Source organism: Mustelus asterias, chromosome X, assembly GCF_964213995.1.
Source record: "Mustelus asterias chromosome X, sMusAst1.hap1.1, whole genome shotgun sequence".
Taxonomy (NCBI): domain Eukaryota; kingdom Metazoa; phylum Chordata; class Chondrichthyes; order Carcharhiniformes; family Triakidae; genus Mustelus; species Mustelus asterias.
This window is the reverse complement of record NC_135834.1, coordinates 14,150,479-14,170,479: the sequence shown is the minus strand read 5'-3', so window position 1 is coordinate 14,170,479 and position 20,001 is coordinate 14,150,479. Positions and strand designations below refer to the sequence as shown.

At 43.8% G+C, this 20,001-nt stretch overlaps 2 protein-coding genes across 7 annotated transcripts in view; both read right to left on the bottom strand.

Annotated features, from left to right (window-relative positions):
• The window catches only part of LOC144481963 (zinc finger CCCH domain-containing protein 10-like), a 78,216-nt gene extending 60,618 nt beyond the window's left edge, over nt 1-17,598 (bottom strand). The window contains exons 1-2 of one of the 4 annotated variants that reach the window (XM_078201165.1): nt 17,515-17,598; nt 2,191-2,245 (exon numbers count right to left, since the gene is read on the bottom strand). The gene's annotated coding sequence lies outside the window, so the exon portion shown is untranslated. Of the gene's footprint in view, nt 1-2,190; nt 2,246-14,014; nt 14,049-17,495 lie in introns of those variants that run through there. The other 3 variants (XM_078201166.1, XM_078201167.1, XM_078201168.1) reach the window with 3 other exon arrangements.
• Nucleotides 1-20,001, bottom strand: part of LOC144481960 (zinc finger CCCH domain-containing protein 10-like) — a 133,016-nt gene that overhangs the window by 76,530 nt on the left and 36,485 nt on the right. The gene's annotated exons all lie outside the window — the stretch shown is intronic.

Here is a 20,001-nt window from a genome sequence, read left to right as displayed (position 1 = left end):
TCAGATGGGCTGATCAGTGGCAAATGGAATTCAATCCGTATAAGTGAGGTGATGCATTTGGGCATACATGATGAACGGCAGGGCTCTAGGAAGCACCTAAGATCTGAAGGACCTCAGTGTACACATACACTGGTCCTTTAAGGTAGCGGGGCAGCTATATAAAGTGGTTAACGTATATGGTGCTTGCCTTTATTACCCAAAACAGAGAGTTTAGGGCAGGGAGTTTATACTGGAATGATATAAAACGTTGTTGCGTTAGGCCACAGCTAGAGTATTGTGTAGCATGGTGACACCATGGTTAGCACTGCTGCGTCACAGCACCAGGGACCCGGATTTGATTCTGGCCTTGGGTGACGTGTGTGTGGAGTTTGCACATTTTCTTCATGCCTGCGTGGGTTTCCTCTCACATGCCAAAGATGTGTAGGTTAGGTGGATTGCCCACGCTAAATTGTCCGTTAGTGTCCAAAGATGTGTAGATTAGGTGGATTAGCCATGGTAAATGCATGGGGTTATGGGGATAGGGCGGAGGGGAGGGCCTGGGCAAAGATGCTCTTTCAGAGAGTCGATACAGACTCAATGGGCCAAATGGCCTCCTTCTGCATTGTAGCGATTCTGTTATTGTGTGCAGTTCTGAAATCCACATTATAGGAGAGGGTGTGATAGCACTGGAAAGGGTCCAAGGAGATTTACTGGGATGTCATCTGGGCTGGAGAGTTTTAGTTATGAAGAGAGATTGGATGTTTTCCTTGGAGCAAAGGAGACCGAGGGGGGGGGGGGGGGAACGGACTTGATTGAAATGTAAAAAATGAGGGGCATGAATAAAATAGACAGGAAGATATCTCTCCCCTTGGTGGGGAGATCAATGGCCACGGGGTATAGAGTTAAGGCAAGGGGCAGGAGGTTTAGAGGGGATGTGAGAAAAACCTTTTCACCCAGTAGTTGTTGGGAGATTAGAACTCACTGCCTGAAAGGGTGGTGGAGACAGAGACCCTGTTAACATTTAAGAACTACTTAGATGTGCACTTGTGATGCCAAGCCATAGAAGGCTATGAGCCAAGTGCTGGAAAATGGGATAGAATAGTTATGTGGTTGTTTTTGACCAGTGCAGTCATGATGGGTCGAAGGGCTTTTTCTGTGCTGTAGACCTCTATGACTCTAACCAACAAGGAGAATATTTTCCAGAGGATTTAAAAATATATTGAAATAATTTGTTCCAAAAACAGGAAAAATTGAAAACATCAGATGGTGATGTGAAGCTTCATGTTATGAACAATATTTGAGAACATTATAATATATTGCATAACAGCTCAAGATGAAGAATGAGCTGCTGGTAAAAGTCACTAGTTTTGCAGCAAATAAAACTACTAACCCATCATTACAGATAACAAGAAAGATTTCACCAATTGCCTAGAAGTGGAATTAATGGAGTGAACACAATTATGCATTCCAATGTACTCTTATTATGTTGTCATTTGCTCACTGCTAAATTGGTCAACTTAAGTCTAGTGAACAAAAGCCAATAATGAGCATATGCTCACCATGAGCTTAGTTTACAAACTTGTGAGCTGCTGAGATCAAAATGAAACTGGGATATATTTATTAGGCACAAGAAAGGGTAATAAAAAAATCCAGCCCTTAGTCATACCCTTTCCCCAGAGTATCACTCCTTGACATTACTGGGAGAAGTGCATCCCAGTGTGGAAACCAGCATTCCCACTGCCATTGTTTGACAACTGTCGGAAATTCCCCATTGAGATTTTGCAGAATAAGGTCCTCTTGAAATTATTAGGAATCAACTGGATGTGAACTTGGGATGCCATATTCCTATCTCAGCAAGAATCACTGTCTTCACATGAATATTTGCTCAGCATAGAGAAAAATGTACTTGACAATGGTATGTGCTTTCCATGCTGTGATTTTCATAATTATACCCATCACATCTAACAGGCAATAATTTACATTTGGGCCTCTGGCATCCACCCTTCTGATAGCTGTGGAAGACTGGAATTCAGCCTTTATGCTGAGGCAGGTCATAAGACAAAATGTCAAGTTCAGGGCACTCATTAGCATTTGGATGGCAAAACTTGTAGCGCTTGCCGCAGATGCAGAGGTTGCGCAAGACGTCTCAGCAAATGTCATCAATGCTATTAGCAGCCTTGTTGTTGCCACTGTTGACTACATGATCTGTACCTGACAGTTTTATAGATTAATTCAGCGCTGCTCAGTCAAGATGCTCAACAAGGAACTGCAAAAGAAAAACAAGTCATGTCTTTACAAAGAAAGAGGGAATCATCCACAAAATAACTGATTCATCCACCTCACAATGATTAAAACATTAATCTAAAGTACACTGTTAATTTAATCATGGACATATGTACAAGGAATAATGAAATTTCAGCCTTTCACCCTCTCCTGATTTCTTCTTTCTGCTCCCAAAGGCAACACAAATGTATCAGATTCGGCAGTTTTCTGATATTGTGCCTACCAGATGTACATTCATTATGCATCGACCCAAACAAGCAACCTTTCCTTGCAGAGGTATCAAAGCCAAACCTAATCCAATGACCACTGCATGGATTCATTACAGAGTGGTCAGGCATGAGATCGCATCCTGATCTTTTTCCTCCCTAATGCAGGAGAGAAATTGTAGCATCCCTACTGCCACCATGGCTGAGATCAGCTAACTCACAACATCTGGAATACTGTGTACAGTTTGGGTCTCCTTATTTGGAAAAAAATATATAATTGTGCTGGCAGTACAGAGAAGGTTCCCATGTCTCATATAGGACTCATCTTGTGAAGAAAGGTTCACCTAAACTCATTGCAGTTTAAAAGAATGTGATCTTATTGAAACATACAAGATCCTGAGGGGACTGGATAGGGTGGATACCAGGAGGACATTTCCTCTTGTTGGGGAAACTCAAACCATGGGACACAGTTTAAGAATAAGAGGTCTTCCTTTTACAACAGAGATCAGGAGAATTGTTTTCTCTCACAGGGTCATCAGTACATGGAATTCTCTTCCCTAGAAAGAAGTGGAGGCTAAATCATTGAATTCATTCGAGGCCGAGTTAGATAGATTTTTGCTAGATAAGAGATTCAAGGGGCAGGCAGGAAAGTGGAGTTGAGACCACAATCAGATCAGCCATGATCTTACTGAATGGGGGGGAAGCAGGCACAAAGGGCTGAATGGCCTACTCCTAGAGTCTTATGTTCCTAGATCAGTGATCAAAATTGGGACTTAACTTATATAGCTCAATTACTCATGTTCTAAATGAGCTGAGCCATCACGGGAGTGCCCCAGTTTATTTCTATTGATATGGAGTTTTTTTAAAAATCAGACATGTGTAGTCTACCCACATGCACCATTCAAATTTCAGCAAAAAACAACAGGGTCAGGGTTTGAACTTAGAAGATTATTGGTCTATCAGGCTCAATACAAAAATCAAGCAGTGCATTTAAACACCGAGCTACAAGGAAAGAACACCAGTGCAATCTTTAATCAGTCACTGGAAGGCTATAGTGACTTGCGCACTGGAGAGAATTAGAACTTTCACCACACCTCCCTTAGAAACATAGCAGCAATCTGATACGTGCTTTGTGATGCCATGGGGATATTAAGCTGGTAACATACCACTCTGATGCATAACCTGTCAGACCACCGGAAACCCTTTCCATTTTAGCACCCTGTAACCATTCTAGGCTATACTAATGATGAAACCCTTCAACAAAAGAAAATTCATGGATAGAACATTTTTGAGTATAATTAATAAAACACATCCCAACACTAACAGGGCTGTGGGGAAAAAAAACCCAGAAGGCAAGTGGAAATGTTACCTTTTTCACCGCTTATGAAGGCAATAAATCAATAAAAGAACCTAGCTAAATTAGCTGAGGACAATTCTGTTTGTTCCCCTGCAACATGGAAACATCAATAATATGATCAATATTGAGGCAGAATTACAGTGGAATAGAATTCAAGAGACTCATGGCTTTAAACAAAAGCCTGGATATGAACCATTCAAAATTAAACATTTAAATGAGCATAAAAATATAGAGTCAGAAAAATCAGACATCTTCATAAAAACAGCAAGGACTGTAGGTGAAATATATGCATTTTTGTTAAAACTTGCAGAAAGTTTGCCGCCATCACATTGTCCTGTCAAGTCGCAAAAAACACGTGCTTAGCATATTTAATTTGACTAATTAAGGCTTTTATGCGTCTTTATGCGCTGAGTGGTTGTTTCTAATCTATGCAAACAACAGAAACATGTCGTTATGCGCTGAGGCCAGCTGTTTTTAATCTATGTAAACAGCAGAAATGCAACTTATTTTACATAATGCTGTCATTCTTAAATTTATTGAAAATAAAACCATAATAGCAATTACCAGCCACTTTGAAGAACTTCAAATGACCACGGAGGGAAATCAATTGAACAGGAGGCCATTTTAAATAAGCTGTGTGAAATACAACAGTGCACCAAAAACACACACCAATTAGTATACTGACTCCATCTAGTGGCCAAATTAAGTTGCATCACTCCCTGCTTGACATTTGGCACGGCTCTGAACGAACAGTGTATGTCATAATTCACTGACACATTTAAGTATATACTCCTATCACAAACAATGCAACAGGCAGAAAAATGAACCCATTTCAGCTAAGAATGGCTTTCACACGCAAACATTAGTTCCCTCTGTTTTGGGACAAGTTCGTCACCGTGCAAAGCAAAAAGAAAACAAACATTTTAAATAACACAGTTGTCACTTACCCACATAAGATTTCCAACAGAAAGATACTCAACTGGATCTTGGAGGATCTTGCTTGGAATCCATCCCAAATTGACCCACAAATCATTTATCTGTCACTGCATTCTTATTGCTATTAAGAAGCCGATCCCACATTTTATGAGGGATGAGGTGAGCTTATTTGACAAACTACTGCTGTTAAAGCTTCATTAAATTAGTCAGAGATGTTCAATCCTACTCTCGCAGATCTCCAATGGTGTTGCTCAGTCAAAAGTTATGCATTTGTAAGGAAGGGTGCTAGAGTGAAAAATGCTACACATTTACATTGGTCAAAATTTTTTACATTTTAGCCATTGAACTGTTTTAGTTTATCGATTCCCCTTGCATTCCATTCTACGCACACGCATGCAAGGTGATAGGGGAGGGGTTATGGGGAAGGAAATCAAAGCAGGCAGCACTGAGCAGGAGTCCCTCAAAGCTTGATTAGCCCTCACCTTGTTGTCCACTCACTCCCGAGCATTTGCTTTTATCTCAGTGAATCAGGGATCATGCTATTTTAGAGAAATAAGAAATTTTACGTACGAGCCAAACATATAAAAACTTTGAATTGAGATGGAACACATTTAATTCTCTTCAATTATTTCTTGGAATGTGGACAATGCTGTTATGGTCACATTTATTGCCTATCAGCCCAACGCCTAGTTGCCATCAGGCTTTTGTGATCCATTTTCTTTGAATTGATTTGTCACATGTATTGGGATACAGTGAAAAGTATTGTTTCTTGTGGGCTATACAGACAAAGCATATCATTCATAGAGTACATAGGGGAGAAGGAAAGGATAGGGTGCAGAATGTGTTGCAGTTACCGATAGGGTGAAGAGAAAGGTCAACTTAATATGTGATAGGGTCATTCAAAAGTCTGATGGCAGCAGGGAAGTTGTTCTTGAGTCGGATGGTACATGTTCTCAGACAGAAGGAGGTGGAAGAGAGCATATCCAGGGTGTGTGGGGTCCTTGATTATGCTAGCTGCTTTCCCAAGGCAGCAGCAAGTGTACATGAAGCCGATGGGTGGGAGGCTGGTTTGCATGATGGACTGGGCTAAGTTCACAACCTTTTGTAGTTTCTTGAGGTCTTGGTCGGAGCAGGAGCCATACCAAGTTGTGATGTATCCGGAAAGGATGCTTTTTATGGTGCATCTGTAAAAATTGGTGCAGAGTCATAGTGACCAACAGAGCTTTTACAATATATGCCAAGTCAGGATGATGCATGAACGAGAATGGGGCTGGGCAATGATGGCATTACCATATTGCTGTTCAGGTACTTCTTGGTGACAGAAGTTGCAGGGTGCTGTCAAAGCAAGCTTCGTGAGCTGCTGCAGTGCATCATACGGAAGAACTTGTCCAGTGGCAAGGGCATTGATCAACACCCGTTGATGTTAGGCGTTTTCAGAACTGTTGAGGTCCACCATCTAGGTGAGTGATGAATACTTCATCAGTCCTGATTTGAGCCTTATAGATGGGCAGCTTTTGAGGACTCAGAAGGTGAGACACTTCTCAAAACAGCACCCCAACTCTGCCCTGCTCTACTATTTAGTGCATCGATATAGCTGGTTTAGTTAGGATTCTGGCCAATGGTCACTACAAAGTCATTGTTAGTGGAAGACTGCGGCAGAGGAGATGCCATCAGTTAGGAAAGATAGTTGGCATTTTTCTTGCTGGAGATGCTCACTGGTTTGCTGCATCATTAATTAGAATTGTGAATACAGATGAACACTTGTTAGCAGAGATAGACCATTTCCAACTTTTAGAAAGAGGGTTTTTGAATAAACAGCTGAACATACTTAGTAGGGAACAAAAAGTTTTGAGGGACTTGTAGGGAAAAATAGCCAAAATTGGCTTAGTTATAAGTCCAAAGATGTGCGGGTTAGGTTGATTGGCCATGCTAAAAATTGCCCTTAGTGTCCTGAGATGCGTAGGTTAGAGGGATTAGTGGGTAAATATGTAGGGATATGGGGGTAGGGCCTGGGTGGGATTGTGGTCGGTGCAGACTCGATGGGCCGAATGGCCTCTTTCTGTACTGTCGGGTTTCTATGATTTCTATGAAGGCAGAGTGTGATGGTCGAAGGTTGTTTTTGCGACTGGAAGCCCGTGTCCAGTGGTGTTCTGCAGGGATCGGTGCTGGATCCCTTGGTTGTTTGTAGTGTACATTAATGATCTGAACATGAATGTCGGAGGTACAAGTTCACGAATGACACAAAAATTGGTGGTGTGGTAAATAGTGAGGAGCAAAATGTTAGATGACAGGACGGTGTAGACAGGCAGGTTAGATTGGCAGAACAGTGACAAATGGAATTTAACCCTGAAAAGTATAAGACAATGCATTTTGGGAGGACTAACAAAGGCAAGGGGATATACAATGAATGGTCTGAGGATCAGAATGGCCTTGGTGTGCATGTCCATAGATCTCTGAAGACAGCAAGACAGGTAGATAAGGTGGCATATTGGATACTTTTCTTTATTAGTGTATAATGGAGTTGTATAAAATGCTGGTTAAGCCACAGCTAGAGTATTGTGTGCAGTTCTGGTCACCACGCTATAGGAAGGAATTGATTGCACTAGAGGGTGCAGAGGAGATTCACGAGGATGTTGCTTGGGCTGGAATGTTTCAACTATCAAGAGAGACTGGATAGGCTGGGATCATTTACCTTGGAGCAGGGAAGGTTGAAAGGGGACCGGATTGAGGTGTATAAAATCATGGGCATAGATTTAAGTTAAGGGCCAGGAGGTTTATAGGAGATGAGAGGAAAAATCTATTCACCCAGAGGGTGGTGGGAATCTGGAACTCTCTGCCTGAGGGCGGTAGAGACGGGAACCCACACAAAATTTAAGAATTATTTGAACAAGCACTTGAATGGCATGACATACAAGGCTACAGAACAAGTGTTGGAAAATAGGATTAGAATAAACTCAAAGCGACACTAATGGCATGGCTAATATCTCCTGATAGGAATACAGAATTGACAGAGGAAAGACTTGCTGGCCCATCAAGCCTACCCCACCACCACATAATGGATGGAGCAGGACTCGCATTGTGTCAGCTATTGGCAACACTCCCACCCAGAGTCAAAAGGTTGTGGGTTCAAGCCCCACTCCAGGACTATGGCACAATAGTCAAGGCTGACACTCCAGGTCGTACCGAGGGAGTGCCGCAGTGGAGAAGCACAGGTGAAATGTTTAAGCGAGGCCTTGCCAGTCCTCACAGGTGGATGCGGAAGACCCAGTGTTACTATTTTGAAGACAGCACGATTATAGGTGTGGTCACCCTGCAGCCTAAGTGTAGGCAGGGACAGACAGCCCACCAGTCAGTCAAGAGGAGACAGGCAGGGAGTGCAGGCAACGCCTCAGCACATCCAGGTCTCCAATCAGCATTCACATCAGTACCAGCGACATCTGTAGAAAGAGGGATGTGATCCTGTGGTCTGAATTTCGGGAGCTGGGTAAAAAATTAGCAAGCGGCACTTCAAAAGTAACCTCCAGATGGGGCGGCGCGGTGGCAGTGGCCAGCACTGCCGCCTCACAGTGCCAGGGACCCGGGTTCGACTCCCGGTCTGGGTCACTGTCTGTGTGGAGCCCGCACGCTCTCCCTGTATCTGCGCGGTGGCACGGTGGTTAGCACTGCTGCCTCGGGACCCGGGTTCGGTTCCTGGCTTGGGTCGCTGTCTGTGTGGAGTTTGCACCTTCTCCCCGTGTCTGCGTGGATTTCCTCCGGGTGCTCCAGTTTCCTCCCACGCTCCGGGGATGTGCGGGTTGGGTGGATTGGCCATGCTAAATTGCCCCTTAGTGTCGGGGGACTAGCTAGGGTAAATGCATAGGGGGATGGAGCCTGGGTGGGATTGTGGTCGGTGCGGACTCAATGGGCTGAGTGGCCTCCTCCTGCACTGTAGGAATTCTATGATAGAGGTGTTTCAACCTTGAATTTCCTTCAGTAAATAACTTCCATTTCCTGTGGCAATCTGGTTACATACTGTATGTCCGAGATAGTCAAAGTGGGCATAGTGTGCAAGAACGGGCCGGAATGAAGATTCGGCAGAAGAGGTTGTGTGTGCTCGGACTATATTTCAGCTTTGATCAGAGCCGCTGGTGTGGAGGCAATTGAAAGAAATGTCAGGGTCAAATTTCACCTTGTTCCGACTGGAGGAGAAGGAAGATGCCAGCTCAGGTAAGCAGAGGAACAGAAGCAAAATACTGCGGGTGGTGGCAACCTGGAGGGCAAAGAGAAACTGCTGCAAATACTCGGGCCGTCAGGCAGCATCTGTGAAGGGACAGAATTAACGGGATCACCTTCCTGAGATGTCAATTCCCTTTCTCGCCACAGATGTGGGCGGCACAGTGGCTAGCACTGCTGCCTCCCAGCGCCAGGGACCCGGATTCGATTCCCGGCTTGGGTCACTGTCTGTGTGGAGTTTGCACGTTCTCCCCGTGTCTGTGTGGGTTTCCTCCGGGTGCTCCGGTTTCCTCCCACAGTCCGAGAGACGTGCTGGTTAGGTGCATTGGCCATGCTAAATTCTCCCTCTGTACTCGAACAGGAGTGTGACGACTGGGGGATTTTCACAGTAGTTTCATTGCAGTGTTGTCAGCCTAATAAATAAACTTTAAAGAAAAATGGCACTGAGTGTTTCCAGCATTTTTCTGAAGCGAAACATTGCGATGAGACAGAGCTGGGGCCATTTTGGGTGTACGCTTTTGAGGTGGTGCCCATCTTGCCCGAATTGGAAGGTCGTAGGTTTGAGTCCCACGCTAAAGATTTGACTGTGTAATCCGGACTGGCACTCTAGTGCTGTACTGAGGGAGTGCCGCACAGTCAGAGTGTGCCACCTTTCACACGGGCTGCTAAACTATCTTCTCATAGATGGAAGGTGGAATAGGGCCTATAAAAGGTGAAGGCGGGAAAATCTGTACGGAACCAGTAGAAATGGCAGAGGTGCTTAATGAGTATTTTGCCTCAGTTTTCACAGAGGAAAAGGACCTGGGTGGATGTACTGCGGGCTTGCGGTGGACTGAAAAGATTGAGTATGTGGACTTTAACAAAGGGGTTGTGCTGGAATCTTTGAATGGCATCAAGATAGATAAGTCGCCGGGTCCGGATGGGATGTACCCCAGGTTACTGTGGGAGGCGAGGGAAGAGATTGCAGAGCCTCTGGCGATGATCTTTGCGTCGTCGATGGAGACGGGAGAGGTGCCGGAGGATTGCGGATGTGGTTCCTATTTTCAAGAAGGGGAATAGGGATAGCCCAGGAAATTACCGACCGGTGAGTAACCTCAGTGGTTGGTAAGCTGATGGAGAAGATCCTGAGGGACAAGATTTATGAGCATTTAGAGAGGTTTAGTATGCTCAAGAATACTCAGCATGGCTTTGTCAAAGGCAGATCGTGCCTTACGAGCCTGGTGGAGTTATTCGAAAATGTGACTAAACACATTGACGAAGGGAAAGCGGTAGATGTGGTTTATATGGATTTTAGCAAAGCGTTCGATAAGGTGCAAGGCTTCTAGAAAAAGTGAGGGCATGGGATCCAAGGGGCTGCTGCCCTGTAGATCCAGAACTGGCTTGCCCAGAGGAGGCAGAGAGTGGGTATAGATGGGTCTTTTTCTAAATGGAGGTCGGTCACCAGTGGTGTGCCCGGGATCTGTTCTGGGACCCTTGCTGTTTGTCATTTTCATAAATGACCTGGATGAGGAAGCGGAGGGATGGGTTGGTAAGTTTGCTGACGACACGAAGGTTGGTGGGGTTGTGGATAGTCTGGAGGGATGTCAGAAGTTACAGAGGGACATAGATAGGATGCAAGACTGGGCGGAGAAGTGGCAGATGGACTTCAACCCAGATAAACGCGTAGTGGTCCATTTTGGCAGGTCAAATGGGATGAAGGAGTACAATATAAAGGGAAAGACTCTTAGTACTGTAGAGGATCAGAAGGACCTTGGGGTCTGGGTCCATAGGACTCTAAAATCGGCCCCGCAGGTGGAGGAGCTGGTTAAGGCGGCGTATGGTGTGCTGGCCTTTATCAATCGAGGGATTGAGTTTATGAGTGCGGGGATAATGATGCAGCTATACAAGACCCTCGTCAGACCCCACTTGGAGTACTGTGCTCAGTTCTGGTCGCCTCATTACAGGAAGGATGTGGAAAAGATTGAAAGGGTGCAGAGGAGATTTACAAGGATGTTGCCTGGATTGAGTGGCATGCCTTATGAGGACAGGCTGAGGGAGATCGGTCTTTTCTCCTTGGAGAGATGTAGGATGAGAGACCTAATAGAGGTATATAAGATGTTGAGAGGCATAGATCGGGTGGACTCTCAGAGGCTTTTTCCCAGGGTGGAAATGGCTGCTACGAGAGGACACAGGTTTAAGGTGCTGGGGGGTAGGTACAGGGGAGATGTTAGGGGTAAGTTTTTCACACAGAGGGTGGTGGGCGAGTGGAATCGGCTGCTGTCAGTGGTGGAGGCAAACTCAATAGGGTCTTTTAAGAGACTCCTGGATGAGTACATGGGACTTAATAGGATGGAGGGTTATAGGTAGGCCTAAAAGGTAGGGATATGTTCGGCACAACTTGTGATGACAAGTGATCCAGTGATCATAATGCCATTAGTTTCAACCTGATCGTGGATAAGGATAGATCTGGTCCTCGGGTTGAAGTTCTGAACTGGAAAAAGGCCAAATTTGATTAAATGAGAAGGGATCTGGGAAGTGTAGATTGGCACAGGCTGTTCTCTGGTAAGGATGTAAATGGAAAGTGGGAGGCCTTCAAAGGAGAAATTTTGAGAGTGCAGAGTTTGTATGTTCCTGTCAGGATTAAAGGCAAAGTAAATAGGAATAAGGAACCTTGGTTCTCGAGGGAGATTGTAACACTGATTAAGAGGAAGAGAGAGTTGTATGAAATGTACAGGCAGCAAGGAACAGATCAGATGCTCGAGGAGTATAAAAAGTGCAAGAAGCTACTTAAGAGGGAAATCAGGAGGGCTAAAAGAAGACATGAGGTTGCTTTGGCAGACAGAGTGAAGGAAAATCCAAAGAGCTTCTATAGGTATGTTAGGAGCAAAAGGATAGTGAGGGATAAAATTGGTCCTCTTGAAGACTAGAGTGGTACACTGTGTATGGAACCAAAAGAGATGGGGGAGATACTAAATGGTTTTTTTGCATCTGTATTTACTGAGGAAACGGGCATGGAGTCTACGGAAATAGGGCAAACTGGTAGGGAGGCCATGGAACCTTTACAGATTAAAGGGGAGGAGGTGCTCGCTGTCTTGAGGCAAATCAGAGTGGATAAATCCCCAGGACCGGACAGGGTATTCCCACGGACCTTGAGGGAAGCTAGTGTTGAACTTGCAGGGGCCCTGGCAGACATATTTAAAATGTCAGTATTCACGGGGGAGGTGCCGGATGATTGGAGGGTGGCTCATGTTGTTCCGTTGTTTAAAAAAGGTTCCAAAAGAAATCCGGGAAATTATCGGCCAGTAAGTTTGACGTTGGTGGTGGGCAAGTTATTGGAAGGTGTGATAAGGGATAGGATCTACAAATATTTGGATAGACAGGGACTTATTAGGGAGAGTCAACATGGCTTTGTGCGTGGTAGGTCATGTTTGACCAATCTATTAGAGTTTTTCGAGGAGGTTACCAGGAAAGTGGATGAAGGGAAGGCGGTGGATGTTGTCTACCTGGATTTCAGCAAGGCCTTTGACAAGGTCCCTCATGGGAGGTTAGTTAGGAAGGTTCAGTCGCTGGGTATACATGGGGAGGTAGTAAATTGGATAAGACACTGGCTCAATGGAAGAAGCCAGAGAGTGGTTGTGGAGGATTGCTTCTCTGAGTGGAGGCCTGTGACTAGTGGTGTGCCGCAGGGATCGGTGTTGGGTCCATTGTTGTTTGTCATCTATATCAATGATCTGGATGATAATGTGGTCAATTGGATCAGCAAGTTTGCTGATGATACAAAGATTGGAGGTGTAGTGGACAGTGAGGAAGGTTTTCAAAGCTTGCAGAGGGATTTGGACCAACTAGAAAAATGGGCTGAAAAATGGCAAATGGAATTTAACGCAGACAAGTGTGAGATATTGCACTTTGGAAGGACAAACCAAAGAAGAACGTACAGGGTAAATGGTAGGACTCTGAAGAGTGCAGTTGAACAGAGGGATCTGGGAATACAGGTACAGAGTTCCCTAAAAGTGATGTCACAGGTGGATAGGGTCGTAAAGAGTGCCTTTGGTACATTGGCCTTTATAAATCAGAGTATCGAGTATAAAAGTTGGAGTGTTATGGTAAGGTTGTATAAGGCATTGGTGAGGCCGAATTTGGAGTATTGTGTACAGTTTTGGTCACCTAGTTACAGGAAGGATGTAAATAAGATTGAAAGAGTGCAGAGAAGGTTCACAAGGATGTTGCCGGGACTTGAGAAGCTGAGTTACAGAGAGAGATTGAATAGGTTGGGACTTTATTCCCTGGAACGTAGAAGATTGAGGGGAGATTTGATAGAGGTGTATAAGATTTTGATGGGTATAGATAGAGTGAATGCGAGCAGGCTTTTTCCGCTGAGGCTAGGGGAGAAAAAAACCAGAGGGCATGGGTTAAGGGTGAAAGGAGAAAAGTTTAAAGGGAATATTAGGGGGGGCTTCTTCACGCAGAGAGTGGTGGGAGTGTGGAATGAGCTGCCGGATAAAGTGGTAAACATTTAACATTTAAGAAAAACTTGGACGGGTTCATGGATGAGAGGGGTGTGGAGGGATATGGTCCAAGTGCAGGTCAGTGGGACTAGGCATAAAATGGTTCGGCACAGACAAGAAGGGCCAAAAGGCCTGTTTCTGAGCTGTAATTTTCTATGGTTCTATGGGTGTAATTAGTGTGGCAAGATAGTTTTTGGTATAAATATGCACAGGGATTTATGATAAGAATTTATGAAAAAAGAGCTGCAGGTCGCTATCGGGTCCCTTAAGCCTGCTCCTTCATCCAATAAGATGATGGCTGATCCACTTCAACTTCATTTTCCTGCTTTATCCCCATCTCCGTCAATTCCCTTCAGTAAGAACCCAATGTGACTTTAAAATGGGGACAGAGTAACAGCTGCATGCACTAGCCCAATTATTTCCATTGCTCTAACGTAACTTTATCTGAAGATTACATTTGGTTTTGATTCCCCATGTGGAACACCACGCAAGCACACCTTTCATCCATCACACCCAAGACATCAGTATGCCATTTTAAAATCTTGCATCACACTTACACCCAATTGCTTCAGCTTTCATCTTCATACAACAGCAAACCACTGAAATAAATATACAAACAGGAAAATCTTAAACCAAACATCAGGACGGCACAGTAGCAGAGTGGTTAGCACTACTGCATCACCGCACCAGGGACCCAGGTTAAATTCTAGCCTTGGGTGAGTGTGTGTGTGAAGTCTGCACGTTCTCCCCGTGTCTGCATGGGTTTCCTCTGGGTGCTCTGAAGATGTGCAGGTTAGGTGGACTGGCCATGGTAAATTGCCCCTAAGTGTCCCAAGCTGTGTAGGTTAGATGGTTCGGCCATGGTAAGTGTGTGTCATGTTGTGGATAGGGCCAGGGAGAGGACCTGGGTAAAATACTCTGTCAGAGTTGATGCAAACTCTGCACTGGAGGAATTCTATGATATAATAGTGATTAAACTTGCCTATACTACAATTGTACCTTGTATATTCAAACTGCCTCTACTAATATTTTCCATTTGTGGTCCAACACGTAAAAAGCCTGAGACTTAACCTCACATTGAGAGACATCACTTGCAGTAAAAAAAACACAACTCCCATTGTGCAACAGCTTCTAGAAGGTGCTTCAACATCAGCCAGTGTGTGCCAGGATTTGCTGTTTCTAAGCCCTGAACTCTCTTCCACTCCTATGTATTGATGGCGAATTCCTGCAGATAATAAACCTCCCAGGAAACCATTCAAATCTGCAAAGTAACAGTTGGCTTTTATTGTGTAAAAAAAAGAGACAGTGTGAACTCCCAACTTTTTCTGAAACAATTCCGAAATCAAAAATAGCATAGCTGATCTCCCACGACCATATTCAGCAAATTCTGCAAGCCACCTGAACACAGATTAAACCACAAATGAAACTGGCAAGTGTGGGAGAATACGAACAGGAACAACTTTAAGTCTTTATATTTTGTACTGTATTCATTATTACTCTCAAATAATCGGGCAACCAAAAAAGTTGCAAGCTGTGGAATGACTATAACTCAAGTTAGGTGGTTTGGAACAAATGCTCTTGAAACAGAATGTTTTTACTCTTTTGGCAACACTTTCATATTCATGTCATCAATGGAGCAAGTTAAATATTTTGTGGGCTACACCACAAGGTTAAGAGAAACATCCTGTTTGACGGGATGAGGGGGGCAGAAAGAGTGGAGCATAGTTTCTGCTTTGGGACAGTGATCCAGACACAAATAGCACTGGTTTTCAGAATTAAATTTTTTGCTTAAGTTTCTGCTCAAATTCATTTGCACATTAGCAAACAAAATCTTCTGCAAGCAATGCAATTGGGCAGCATTTTAGGAAGTTATTTTGCTGCATCAATAGTATGCCTTGATATATTTGAGTGGTAACCTGATGCAATTTTATGAATGCAGCTGAAAATGGGTTTGCCACAAAATAACCATTGTAATCAGCCTAGACCAATGATTTAAAACTAAACCCAGATTTAAATCTGAAAATTACCTTTTAATAACTACATGCAATTATTTATCCATTCTATTGGTACACAGTAGTCTGTGTATATTTACTGTTTTAGACCATGACAATTAATGCCCTCCACCTAAAAAAACTTAAACTTTAAAGCCACCTCAAAGGTCTGCAAACAAGCCCAATTAATGAAATTCACCAAACTGATTAATTCAAATCTGCAACATGGTTAGTTTTACATGTATTTAAGTTTTATTTTACCTTGGTTCCTATTGTTGAGAGAAAACACTGGGATCATAGCACATGCTAGAAACTGTGCCAGGATAGTGCATGGATTTTTTTTGGTTTGTTTTTATTCCAATTCAATCAAATCAAGTCCAATTCAGAGTCTCAACAACTTGAGACATTCCCGATCCAAGCTGGCAAGACAGGGCTCTCACCTCCTGTCGTGGGCTTGATCTACACGATCCAAGCTGATTGGAGTAGACATAGCTCCTCCTCCAAGGCTTGATCTCATTTGCATCTTCGCCAAAAGGCTGCTTTTAAAAATTGCTTCAAATGAAGCTAAAATGTAACCTAATGACTTCAACCAAGCACAGCATGTTGATACTACACTTGATCTCGGCCAAAAGGCCGAGAGTGCATGGATGACATGGTCAATTGCAGGTTTAAGCATGTAATTCACCTCCATGAGAGAGAGAGAAGCTAGAGCTCAGATCTGGGCAGCAAGAACACCAAACCAAGGTGAGGGGCTTTTAACAAGGCAAAAAACACAAGAGAAGGTGCCCCAACTCAAAAATATGAAATCCTTTATTTTTAAAGCCAAGCTTCTCATCCTTTGGGCCAAGATAAAGTGTCAGATCGAACTCAAGATGGGGTGCAATGCCTAATCGTGTCAGCTTGGATCTTGTTTCTCTCTCCTGTGGGGTCCATAAATTGGATTCAATTAGAAACATAGAATCCATACAGTGCAGAAAAGGGCCATTCAGGCCATCCAGTCTGAACCGACTCTCCAACAGAGCGTCTTACCCAGGCCCACATTTACCCCACTAACCTCCTGAATCTACAGATCTTGCGACACTAAGGGGCAATCCACCATGGCCAATCCAGCCAACCCGCACATTTTTGGAACTGTGGGAGGAAACAAAGCATCCAGAGGAAACCCACACAGACACAGGGAGAACGTGAAAACTCCACACTGTCACCCCAGGCCTGAATGTCCCTGGCGCTGTGAGGGAGCAGTGCTAACCATGGTACCACAATTGGATTTTGAAGCAAGCGAGGAATAGATCTGGGTTTGCCTGGTCCATTCTGAGCACTGGCTTTGTAACTTAAAGGATGGAGTAAAAATTTTAAAAATATAATTAGAGACCAAGGGACAGAGGCAATTGTGAGACAAACATACAAAGAAAGAAAGCGGGCAAAGCAAAAAGCATAGAAAGTAGACAAAGAGATCAAGGACCAGAGGCAATGTAATTGTGTGACCAACATACAAAGAAAGAGGGCAAAGCGAAAGGCATAGAAAGTAGACAAAACGTACGAGAAGCGAAAATCAGTCACACTCAGGCACTTTAAAACGTCATGAGCAACGCCAAAGGAGATCAGCTGTTAAATAAATGTCATCTAAAATTTTAAAAGCAAGTTCGGTAGACTTTTGCTATCAACGATAAGCCTCTAATGACCCGGCTTCCTTCCCCCGAACCTCGTCAGGATCTATTGCTCTAAAATATGATACGAATTGGGCCTTTCAGAAAATAAACACAAATAAAATAATTTATTTTGAGAATTTGATTTCACGGTTAAATCATTCGACAAAGTGACTGGGCAACCCCAGCCCCTCCAAATTACAGCCCTTGAACCGGGGTCTCTCAAACGCGCTCGCTGGGTTTCAGGCTGTAATGGCGCCTTTAGGCCTCGACTTCCTGCTACAAATAAAAATGACCCCGACCCGCCAACAAACATGAATCTTCTCCATACAGCGTGTACACAAGTCAAATATTGGAATCATCTCAATGAATCCGAAACTGTAACATGTATTAAAACTCACAAACCAGGGATGGGTTTACCTATACAGCACAGCACAGCTCCTTCCCTCACAAGCTCCGACACAAAGAGGCTCAACACAGGTCCTCCCAGTCAAGGGTAACTTCACGACAAAGAGCTTCAAACTCGGTCCTCCCAGTCAAGAAGGACTCCAACTGAAAAAGGCGCAACACAAGCGTCTTGGACAATAAGGGGAAAAGCCACTAGGTAAATGGCAAACATTATCTGCCAAATGGAAAGCACTCATTTGGATTTAAAATGTGATTTTTTTCATTTTAGGAAACGCAGCACACAATACATTAAATACTTTTGCAATTAGAATTATTTATTTTTGTCAAAGGTCTGATGCCTGAACAAGGGTTTCGATTGTGTCTGGATAGAGGGTGTACTGACTTTTAAAAAATGAATATTTAGTAAATCAAATGTTCCCGCTATTTTAAATATGAAAATGGAAACACAATCTTATTTTAATAACCTAACTTTTGGCCGTCCAATTTAAGGGAGAGATGTTGCAATCTGTGTTCCTCTTGCTGCCATTGACAGCACTGTGATGTCTACCATCACTTTATTTATTTCTCTTTTAAAAATCAATATTTGATTTACATTTTCAATATTTACTACATTTAACTAGGTTATATACCTTTATTTAAATCCATTCCTTTAAAATGTGATGATGTGGAGATGCCGGCATTGGACTGGGGTGGGCACAGTAAGAAGTCTCACAACACCAGGTTAAAGTCCAACAGGTTTATTTGGTATCACGAGCTTTTGGAGCGCTGCTCCTTCATCAGGTGAATGGAGAGTTGGGTTCACAAACAGGGCATATATAGACACAGACTCAATTGCAAGATAATTAAAATGTGAGCCATGGCTCAGTTGGTCCTACTGTTGCCTCTGGGCCAGCCCAAGAATCAAGACTGACACTCCAGTATATGGAACCATCTGCAGGATACACTGCAGAAACTTTGACATTACGTTCCAAACCTGCGACCTCCACTATTTAGAAAAACAAGGGTGGCAGGCACATGGGAAGAACCTGTCAATAAAAAAACTTTAGAAAGGGGAAATAATCTGATACAATTAAATAATTCCAGACATTCATTTTCTGCTTTGGAGGGAGGAAAATTGCTGTGGCAAGCCTTAAATGCAAGGCTTGGCTAGTGAACGCTGAGGCAGCTGAGAGAACAAAGAAAATTACAGCACAGGAACGGGCCATTCGGCCCTCCAAGCCTGCACCAACCATGCTGCCCGACTTAACCAAAACCCCCTACCCTTCCGGGGACCATATCCCTCTATTCCCATCTTATTCATGTATTTGTCAAGACGCCCCTTAAAAGTCACTACCGCATCTGCTTCCACTACCTCCCCCGGCAGCGAGTTCCAGGCACCCACCACCCTCTGTAAACAATCTGCCTCGTACATCTCCTTTAAACCTTGCCCCTCGCACCTTAAACCTATGCCCCTTAGTAATTGACTCTTCCACCCTGGGAAAAAGCTTCTGACTATCCACTCTGTCCATGCCTCTCATAATCTTGCAGACTTCTACCAGGTCGCCCCTCAACCTCCGTTATTCCAGTGAGAAAAATTTCTCCAACCTCTCCTCATAGCTAATGCTCTCCATACCAGGCAACAACCTGGTAAATCTTTTCTGTATCCTCTCCAGAGCCTCCACATCCTTCTGGTAGTGTGGCGACCAGAACTGAGCACTATATTCCAAGTGCGGCCTAACTAAGGTTCTATAAAGCTGCAACATGACTTGCCAATTTTTAAACTCAATGCCCCAGCCGATGAAGGCAAGCATACCGTATGCCTTCTTGACTACCTTCTCCACCTGCATTGCCACTTTCAGTGACCTGTGTACTTGTACACCCAGATCCCTCTGCCTATCAATACTCTTAAGGGTTCTGCAATTTACTGTATATTTCCTATCTGTATTAGACTTTCCAAAATGCATTACCTCATTTTTTATAAATTTTTAATAAATGTTTTATAAAAGAAATTCTGAAATGACATTCCCACTCTTCTCATCCCCGAGTGCCATAGCAACTCGAGAAGTAGCAACACATTGGTATTGCTCTTACGAAATATGACATAATATATTCATATCATTTGCATATTATATTTGCATATAATTTGATTGAGTTTTTTGAAGAGGTAACCAAGAAGGTAGATGAGGGCAGTGCAGTTGATGTTGTCTACATGGACTTTAGCAAGGCCTTTGACAAGGTACTGCATGGTAGGTTGTTGCATAAGGTTAAATCTCACGGGACCCAGGGTGAGGTAGCTAAATGGATACAAAATTGGCTTAATGACAGAAGCCAGAGGGTGGTTGTCGAGGGTTGTTATTCAAACTGGAGGCCTGTGACCAGCGGTGTGCCTCAGGGATCAGTGCTGGGTCCACTGTTATTTGTCATTTATATTAATGATTTGGATGAGAATATAGGAGGCATGGTTAGCAAGTTTGCAGATGATTGGTGGCATAGTGGACAGTGAAGAAGGTTATCTCGGAT